Below are 9,844 nucleotides of genomic sequence, written 5' to 3'. Positions count from 1 at the left end.
AAAAAAAAAAACAAAAACCTGTATATGATAACTTTAGGATGAACTGCACATCAGTTTGTATATATGTTATTTCTGTAGGCTATTATTCATGTTGACCTGTTTCCTTGGCCTGGTTGTCTTAAAATATACTGGATATTATATTTGAAGCATTAATAAGACTACATTTAAAACCTTGGATGAAGAATAAATTTAAAACCTTCCCCTTTAAGGAAGACTTACCTTTTCTTTTCTCAGTCACCTGAAAGCTCTAGTAACCCAGGTTCCAATTAATTGGATTAACCTTAATACAATTTTCAGACCTTCTAAATGATTCAGAAGTGGGATGCAGCTTGTGTGAGGAGCTTCAATTCATTCACCAGTAACTACAGGGTAATCTCAAGTAGGAGTATTTTCTATATCCTACCATAGTGTATAGATTCAAATTATCTGGGGGAGAAGGTGTGAGACAAGGTCTTACTTACATGATCCAGGCTGACCTTAAATTCACTGTGTAGTCCAGGCCTGCCTTAAAAATGTGGTGATTGTCCTTCCTTAGACTCTTGAGTGCTGGGATTATACATATAGGCTGTCACATCTGGATAGATTCTATGCCTTGCCTCTCTATACTAGCAAAGCTACCAAAAAGACTACTAAACTACTTATTAGATACCCAAATCAGAAAATATACCCAGGCAAATGCAGCCATAAGTGCTAAACTTTGCTTTCACAATTTCTGTCTTTCAGATTGTGGGCTTGGCATTTCTTTCATCTAGATCTTGTCCTAGAAATGACTGACTTGTTAAATATTCAACATCTTCAAACAGATCTTTTATTTTTTTCAAACAGATCTTTAAATCTCTAGTGTCTTCCCCCACCCCTTGTTGTTGAAGGTAAACCAAGTTATCTACTCTCTCATTACTAGAAGTAGAAGTCTATTATATAACACTACAGTATATAGTGTTTTTATTACTTATAAATTGTTAATTATATATATTTAGTCTTACCTCCCAAATCAATATTAAAATTATATTTTGTTTATATGCTCCCTCATATATGAGATAGTACTACATACATATATTCTCATATATTTCTATGTAAGGATAGATACTTAAAATCATGTATCCAGAGCTTTGTGACAATTAAGGTTTTCAAGGATAATTTTTTATGTGTTTTTTATTTATCTTTAGAATCCTAATTCCAAGTCAGACAGTATACCTCAAATATTCTGCATCTCCATTAATTTATACCAGACAAAGATTCATGGCCTAATGTCTAATACATATTCTGTAATATTAAAAATATCACCAATTGAAGCTCCAGTGGCGCAATCGGTTAGTGCGCGGTACTTATATAAAAATATCACCAATGATGAGAACCTTGCCTATGAGTATTAAATCTACCAACAAAGGAAACTTTTTCTTTTTTAATAATTAATTAGGTTCAATTTTCATGCTTTCAATGTCATGCTAAAAATATAACTTAACTGCACTTATCATGAATTAAATTTATGGTATATGTGATATGATCAGGAAATACAGTGAATGTTTAACTTTATTACAATAAAAGACCTCTTGCCATCAATCCTGATTAACATAAGCCTTCTTTCTTTGAACACACTTATCCTATCATTTCTTGCCAGTTTCTAAAGAATTTCTTGAAGTCCTCTTTTGTAATCTAGCTATGCTGTCATGGCTTCCTCAGTGTTCTAGATCAATTCAAAATATTTACATTTCATGTCATTTTGACTTTGAGGAAGGGCCAGAAGTCTCAAAGTGACAAATCTGGTGAATAAGGTGGATGAGGACATACCATAAGGCTTTCACGAGCCTTTCCTCTGTTGGATGGCACTTAACACTAGTCACCATATTTATGATCACAACTCATAAAATAAAGAGCCTCATAAAAAAGGGCTTCCTGAACTGTTTCAGAAAGTCTAAAGAACAATGGTATTGGTGCGTTTGAAGCAAGGGGTAATATTCAGGATGGGGGGAGTAAATGGCCATGTATCTTTTACTGTAATTTAAAAAATTTAAACACTATATTTTGATCATATGCCTTCTTTACATGTTATATAACAATTATCCAAAACAAAACTATGCAAAATGATGTTTTGAACATTACCAGAAACATTCTGAGATGTCCCGCAAAAGGAAATACTAAGTATATTTCCCAAGTGAAAGATGATTCTGTCAATGAATTCATAATTATGTTCTCTATGAAAATTTCAACATTCAAAATACAAAGAGTAGAATATGAAAAATTAAACAAAGATTTTTTTCGTTAACATTAAAAAGGAATGACAATGATTCAGTATAAAAGTTAGCAAAAGATAAAATCAGAGATACACTATTAAGTGTTTCAAAGAAAACACTATTAAGCGTATATTTAATGAATATATTTTAATACTCAGCCTCATTTAGAATAAAAATAAAAGTTAAGACCAAAATAGAATAGTTTTCGTTTTCATGCTGGCAGGAGGGAGGGAAAAGGGAGAGAGGCAGAGGGGCAAACATCAACTTAGTAAAACACTAACTACTAAAGAATAACACTCGCAAGGTAGTATTCTATTTTTATACTAAGTGACACATTAAATACGTGTGAAAAATGTCTCTGGACAGAGAAACTAGATAGCTATAAGGAAACAAGACAGCACATAGTATAGTAGTTTTGAATATATTTATGCACTAATTTTTAAGTTATAGTAATTAAAATTACATAGACTAGCAAATTCTGTAAGAATGGAAATACAGTAAATAGAAAAAACAAAAATATAAGTGTACTCTGCCAGCAGGTAAGAAAAAAAGTAGATGTACTGATTTACAAATACTAAATTGGAAAAGAAAAAAAGATAAGAATATTAATGTATAGTTTAATATTCTACATTAATTTGTATTAACATATTAAAATTATACATAAAATAACTGTTGAAAGAAAGAGACCCAGATGTGTGATTTTACATGCCTGTAATCATACTTGGTGACCATACAAGTGAATGTGCTTATATCCAAGAAAGCTCTATCTAGTTCCTGGCCCTCACCAGTGCCAAATATTCCCTTCCTTTTCTTACCCCTCACAGCTGCTCTAAAGGGTATGAGCTAAGATCAGGGTCTGTTTGCGCTTTTAGAAAGGCCCAAAAGGGAATAAATTCTAGGAAGGACAATAGGAAATTTGTATGTAGACAAGTATATTTTGGACAGGTCTACATCTGGCATCTGAAGAGTGATCAGTACTGGATAATATACCAGGCCTAACACTAAAATTATCTTTTTAATAGTTTAAGAAGATGCTGGCAGGTATGGACTATACCTAGAAGACTAAGATAAACATGTGTCATGAGGGAATTAATACCTAAACAAAAACTACTAACTTGGGTCCTACTGAGATACAACTTTATTCTGTAGAAGCACACTAAGCCCTGACTCCATAAAGGCAGAGTATTTCCTAAGGTCCATCACTAGTACATGGATCACTGCATGATTTAAATACTTTTACTCAGAACTAGGAATATATATATATATATATATATATATATATATATATATATTAGCAGAGAACATGCTTTATTGAATAGGTATAGATGAGCACATTCTACTACATATGGGGAAGGGCATGGCATCTTTAAAAGACCTTCAACACTTAAGAAAATCCTGACTCAAATTTCTTTTGGATAAATTTTAACAGTGGCACTGGAGGGGAGCCACCACAGAAACATACTTAAAATCAGCTCTCCTTAACCCACAGTGAATATAAGTAGTGTAAAGAAATAGTAAGAGGAAAACACAAATGAACAGACAAGATTATGTTGAGGAGCCACCTAAAGACAGTGACCATATTGGGAAAAGTGCTATGTCAGGCATCAAAAACTGCCCCAAGATAGTGGGCTAGAATAAGCACGGGAGAAATTAGAAGGAACAACTCTTCCTGCACTGGGACAGTGAGAAGAGGGAAGTAGCATATCCCAAAAGGGAAAAATGAGAAGAAGCTTTTAAAGGGAAAGGACTTTAATCTTACTGGAGGGGTAGAAGCAAATCTCCCTCAGTAGGGTGACTACTCTGTTTCTCTGACTCACTAGCAATGATACAAAACTCATTTCCAATCACTCTCAATTCCTCCCAGAAGCTTTAGACAAAAATCATTACCACTTACATGCAAGCAGAGGATTGTGCATTAGTGCTAACCTAGTTAACATGTAGCATGACAGAACTGGAAAATTATTTTGGCACTTGCACAAGTAAAAAGGGCTAGGAAGTAAAAAGCCTATGTTCACTGCTGGGCATCAAAGAAGTATCCATTCTCTTCCACTGAGACTCTGCCCAATGCCTTCAGGTGAGTACAGATCAGTGTGGTCTTCTCTCCTCTTTCCTTTTACCATTATCTGATTCAGATGGATTATGTGCTGTCAGTGAGATTAATCCCTGGGAAATTCTTCACAGATTATTGGCTCTAGTTAATCCCATACAGATAAAAATGGAGGAATAAAAGGTAAAGTGAAGTGAAATCCAAGGTGAGTGGCCCCCCATCTCATTGCATACACAGTCCCAAGTGTCACCCCTTTCCTGCCATTCCCCAGATACTCCTGGAAGGAGTACATACACGGATCCTGGTTGTGACAACCATATTTGGAGGTCTGGTGACCAGGTGGCAAGAAACCCTAGGGGAAAGCTCAAAGGACACAGGGTGGACAAAGGGATGAGACAGGTATAGTACCAGAACAGAACTGGTCAGAGCTAAAAGGGACCCACAACCAGGGTTCATATGGGTCTCATGTAGGCAACTGCACAGAGGTGAAACAACAGTTCCTTAGAACTAGTGTCTGCAGTGTACATGAGGGCACAGCCAGGACAGTGCTGAAGGACATGGCCTTCCCAAAGGGCACTGCGCTTGCCAATGAGGAGAGCAACAGAAATGACAGACAGAAATACTTCAAACAATCAACAACTGGGATCTCATCTTTTTAAAAAGTTTCTGCACTTCAAAAGAAATCTCCAATGGAGTAAAAAACAATTCTCCAACAAACCAGGAAAAAAATTATAGCTCACTGTTTCTCCAACAAAGGCCTTCTATCTGAAACATATAAAGAATTAAAAAACAATCAGGCCCCCAAAATTCAAAGACTCAATACAAAAATGGGCATCTGAGATGAATATACACTTTTCAGATGAAGAAGTACAAATGGCAAGTAAATAAATGAAAAAATGTTCAACATCAATGATCATTCAAGAAATGCAAATTATTATAGCACTGAGATTCCATCTTACCCCAGAAAGAATGGCTATCATCAAGAAGTTAGCCAGTGCTGGAGGGACTGTGGGGAAAAAGGAACTCTTCTGCACTATTGGTGGGAATGCAGACTGGTATAACCACTATGGAAATCAGTGTGGAGATTCTTCAAAAAGCTAGGTTTGGAGCTTCTGTTCAACCCAGACATTCCCCTCCTGGGTATTTTTCTAGAAGAACTGAAAATATCATACCATAGTAATATATGTGCACCCATATTTATAGCAGCGCAATTTGTCATAGCTAAATTTTAGAAACAACCCAAATGCCTATCAACTGAGGAATGGATTAAGATGTAGTAATTTTACACAATGGAGTATTAACCAGCTATAAAAAAGGATAAATTTGAGACTTTTATCAGTAAATGGATACGAGAGACCATATTCTTTAAGTGAAATTAATCAGACCTACATGTGCAGAGAAAATAAAATCTAAAGGGTGCCAATAGATACCAGGAAAAGGGAATGAACCTATTTAAAAGGAAGGAATTAGTGAGTCGAGACAAACAGGAGAGGGAGTGGCAGAAAGCGATATATCTATGTATGTAAGCAGGATGGTTTGGACAACTGTACTGTGGATTTCTGCTGGTCTGTGGAAAGAAGCAGTTAATGCTCAATTTGTTTTGTCTCCTTTCTTCAATTGTGCATCCTTTTCCTCTTCTTAATTTCTTATATATTTCTTTTCTTTCCTCTTCCAATTTTGCATGCGTATATCTGGTAATATGAACAACTAGTTGGAAAACAACACTATGAATTTCAACAAATACTGTGAAATTCATATTATTTTGTTAAGTGAAATTCTGTATCACTTGTAATTTTTCTGTTTTAATACTATTTGTACTTTCTTTAAAAAACATTTAAAAAAAAAAAAAAAAGAAATAATAGACATGGGGCTGAAGAGATAGCTCAGTGCTCTAAGCACCTGCCTGGCAAGTGTAAGGACCTGGATTCAATCTTCGGTACCACATGCTGTGCGAGCTCTGGAACCCCAGGCACACGTGCTGGCCAACCAAAACTGGGCATGTGGTGCACACCTGTAATCCTATCCCTGGGAAAGTTAAGACAGTAAGATCACTACGAGTCTAAGCTGCATGTCAAGACCCTGTACCACATAAATAAATGAATCAAAGATTTTTTTACAAAATTTTTTAAAGAAATGATAGATACATCCCTAGGGGCCATATTCCTACTGCTGGGGTTCACTGGCTCAGAATGATGGATCATTTTAAGTTCCCTTGGGAGGAGTCCATTTTAAACAGGTTGGATCCAGGTTTTACTGGAGTTAGACCCTTAGGCTATTTTGACTACCTACTCATCAATCAGGTCCTATCTCTTTAAAACTAGATGTTTTTCTTTCCAATACTTGAGCATCTGAGGGGCTGGCAGAGTACTGACAATGTTCATGGGGTTCACAGCTTTCTCCTGGATAATTTCAGTGTGTACAATAGTTCATGAGCTCCAAATCTGAAAGAAGAGGTTCTAGGGAGCCGACTTTTTCTTCTACTTTTCAAAGTAAATAAATGTAATCACTGAGCGTCTTGCGAAACCCATGTCTTATGTAACTGAGGCATGGTACAGATACAGGATATGTTATAGATGAGGAACAAAAATATCCCATATTTTCAGGAAGGGTTCCTGAAAACAGGAAGGGTTCCACATCATAACATATCTATCTTCTGGTCCAGAAAAATGTGGCTAATAAGCACAGGTTTGGGCAATAGATGTTATTTTTCTTGTCATCTTCTTCAAACACCAAGCATGAGCCTTTGTGATATATCTTGATTCCAGGTGGGTGGTTCCACACACATTTGGCCATTTGCAGCTCATTTGCTTCATGTATTTTCAACAGAATTCACACATGCAGAGGTGTCCCAACCACACACACTCCTCAGGATAGGGAGAATGGCACCAAGAATGACCTTCATAGTGACCATAGATGATTGTTTTAATCATGTTGCTCTCCTCTGTGATTTGGTCTTGCAGCCTTAACTTCTCCATTCTTTTGAAGCCAGGGCTTGTGCTCTGCAGGAGAGCCAAATCAAATTACTGGTCAGGTTTTCTAAGAGAGATTCCTAAGCATTCTCATAGGCCTGACTGTGCTCCATATATTTCTTTCTATTCTTTGCTCAGTCCAGAATTTCTTTTCTTCCTAAGTTCAGTCATCTTTTCTTTAAATCACAGCTGCCTCTAGATTGGCTCCTGATTTCTGGCTGCATGTCTGTTGTTGTCATCTTGCCTATGGTACAGAATCCTTTCTTCTATCTGCTTATCCTGGTTCTGTGCTCTCATCCTGTAATTAGTTAGCAGAGTGGTTATGATAAACCAGGTACCCTAAAATGGAGAAATGTCTCTCATGATTCCCAGAAAGGTGTCCTAGAGAATTATGGCCCAGCACAGGACACTTCATATTGAAATTGTGGCTTTCCTGGAAGCTACTGCACTTTGGATGATGAGAGAGGTTTCTGCCCAAATCTTTCAAAGATATATCTTTTGCAGTGCTCTCCTCTTGAGACACACTGGGGCCAGAGATATGTATGTCAGACTTAGAATAAGGTGTATTCCAGTTGATGTGTGAGGTGGTGATGATTCATCATGACTAACTGTATTTTTGTTGTTGTTTCTCTGTGAAACTGACTACTTGCTCAGTTTCTGAGCCAGACGAATGAATCTGCCAATAGGGGTACTTTTCCAGTCACTGGGCTGGGATGCTGTTAACTATGGGTCACTTTTCTGGTAGTATATGAAGGCTACTCAGTGCTGAAGCACTGTAAAATTCTAACAAGGCTGGAGTCTTGAGAAGTCTGGCTGAGCTGGGTTAAGGAGCAGGTGAAATAGACAGGTGGGATAAGCCACTGCTCTCAGAACTGCCTATATGTTCAAGATCTGTAGAAAAATTGGAATTTTCCATTCTATCTGAACTATTGCCTGAATTTCTTTCTTTGAGGCAGTGCAGGCAGCTGCAGCCCAATGGGTAGCAGCAACAGCAGCAGCAGCCACAGCAGGAAGGGTAGCTCCAGCAGACTCTGAGACAATCTTTAGCAGTCCCAACCTTGTGGATGATATGCTTCCTGCCTCTCAGAGGCACCTTTATCACTCGTTTAATCTTAAATACAAAGGCAACATTTGGAAGTAAATACTAAGCATTCTAAATTAATGAAATATGGGGTTTACCAATAATGAAGTTGCATATCTATTTATTCCAATTCACAATATAACTCATAAATGATTTTATTAAAATGAGATTGAAGGTTAAAATAAAATTATTCATTCATGCATTTAAAAAATATTTGTTGAGTATTTAATATGTGCTGGGTACTCTAAGATGTACCTCTGAGGGATTTTTCCAATCCCAAATTTGTGTGGTAGTTGATACATTGTGTCAATTTGGCTGAATCGGCTCAGGCAGTTCCCAGCATTGGGGACCTCCCCATCCCTGCAGGTGTACAAGGCCCAACCTGGGGTGCAAGGCCCAACCTGGGGTATGACTGGTTCCATCCTAGGGGCATGGGCCACCCCAGAGTGACTCAGCATGGAAAGTGTATATAAAGGTGTTAAGGAAGGCTTCCTGGCCGCCCTGCCCCGCTTCCTTGGAGAAGTCCCACTCTTTGGAGGAGCTACGTTCTTCACGGTGGAGTGCCGGTCTTCGTAGTCAGCATAGAAGGAAGAGAGAGGCTTGATGGATGCCGCAGCTGCTGCTCCTCCTCTGCTCTTCATTGTTTTCTGCCAAAATGAACTGCTGTTGTTTGTGTTGGAGCCAGCAGAGTATGAACTGAAACCTCCACAAACTATGAGCTAAATAAACCTTTCCTTCCTTCATTTTGCGTGTTAGGTATTTGTCCCAGCAATGAGTAAACAGTAACTAAGACACTTTCCCAACATCAATCAATTCTGCACTCTCTGGCCAAACTTAGTATTCAACAATTCAATATAATTCTGACACTATCTTTCCAGTGTCAGATCTCACAAGTTAAATGGCTGAGGTCTCAAAGTACTATCCCTACTTCAGATACAAATCTGAAGTGCCTAGCAACACATATATCTGATCAATTGGCTATAAACCTGCAAGGTACAGTTCTTATGATGCTTTCATTGTTCAAAAATTTGCTACAGTGCTCACTTTGGCAGCACATATACTAAAATTGGAATGATACAGAGAAGATTAGCATGGCCCCTGTGCAAGGATGACATGCAAAATTTTGCTAGAATGGCTCAAATAGTTCAAGAGAATACCTGTACTTACCAGTTTATTAGAAGCAACTGAGTGGTAGAGATGAATAAAGCAAAGCACACAGGGAAAGATAGCATGGAGCTTCTACTCTCTCTGTAGCACACCAGTCTCTTCTATATTGATGTGTTCCCCAAATGGGAAGTCAAAGAGTTGTTACAGCACTCAATTTCCAGATCCCTGGCTTCAAGCTACTGGATAAAATTAAAGTAGCAATTATAATCCTGTAATTGCTCAGTCACTCAAGTGACCATCTTTATTCTAAGGTTATAGTGTCTCCAATTCAGTCACCTTATCTAGATTTGATGGGAATCATTATGAATAACAAAAGAGATTACTATAACTCAGGAAATTCTATGGGTTT

General features: G+C 37.5%; 1 protein-coding gene, 1 non-coding gene and 1 pseudogene across 3 annotated transcripts in view; 1 reads left to right on the top strand and 2 right to left on the bottom strand.

Annotated features, from left to right (window-relative positions):
* Pgm2l1 (phosphoglucomutase 2 like 1) overlaps positions 1-9,844 on the bottom strand; it is a 152,843-nt gene that overhangs the window by 69,534 nt on the left and 73,465 nt on the right. The gene's annotated exons all lie outside the window — the stretch shown is intronic.
* Positions 6,481-9,844, bottom strand: part of LOC105742389 — a 9,084-nt pseudogene continuing 5,720 nt past the window's right edge.
* On the top strand, positions 9,365-9,474 carry LOC111817127. Its single transcript, XR_002821391.1, has one exon. It is a non-coding gene; the product is annotated as a U6 spliceosomal RNA (small nuclear RNA).

This window comes from Octodon degus, unplaced genomic scaffold (assembly GCF_000260255.1).
Source record: "Octodon degus isolate 3935 unplaced genomic scaffold, OctDeg1.0 scaffold00049, whole genome shotgun sequence".
NCBI classification, from domain to species: Eukaryota; Metazoa; Chordata; class Mammalia; order Rodentia; family Octodontidae; genus Octodon; species Octodon degus.
This window is presented reverse-complemented; position numbering and strand designations above follow the sequence as displayed.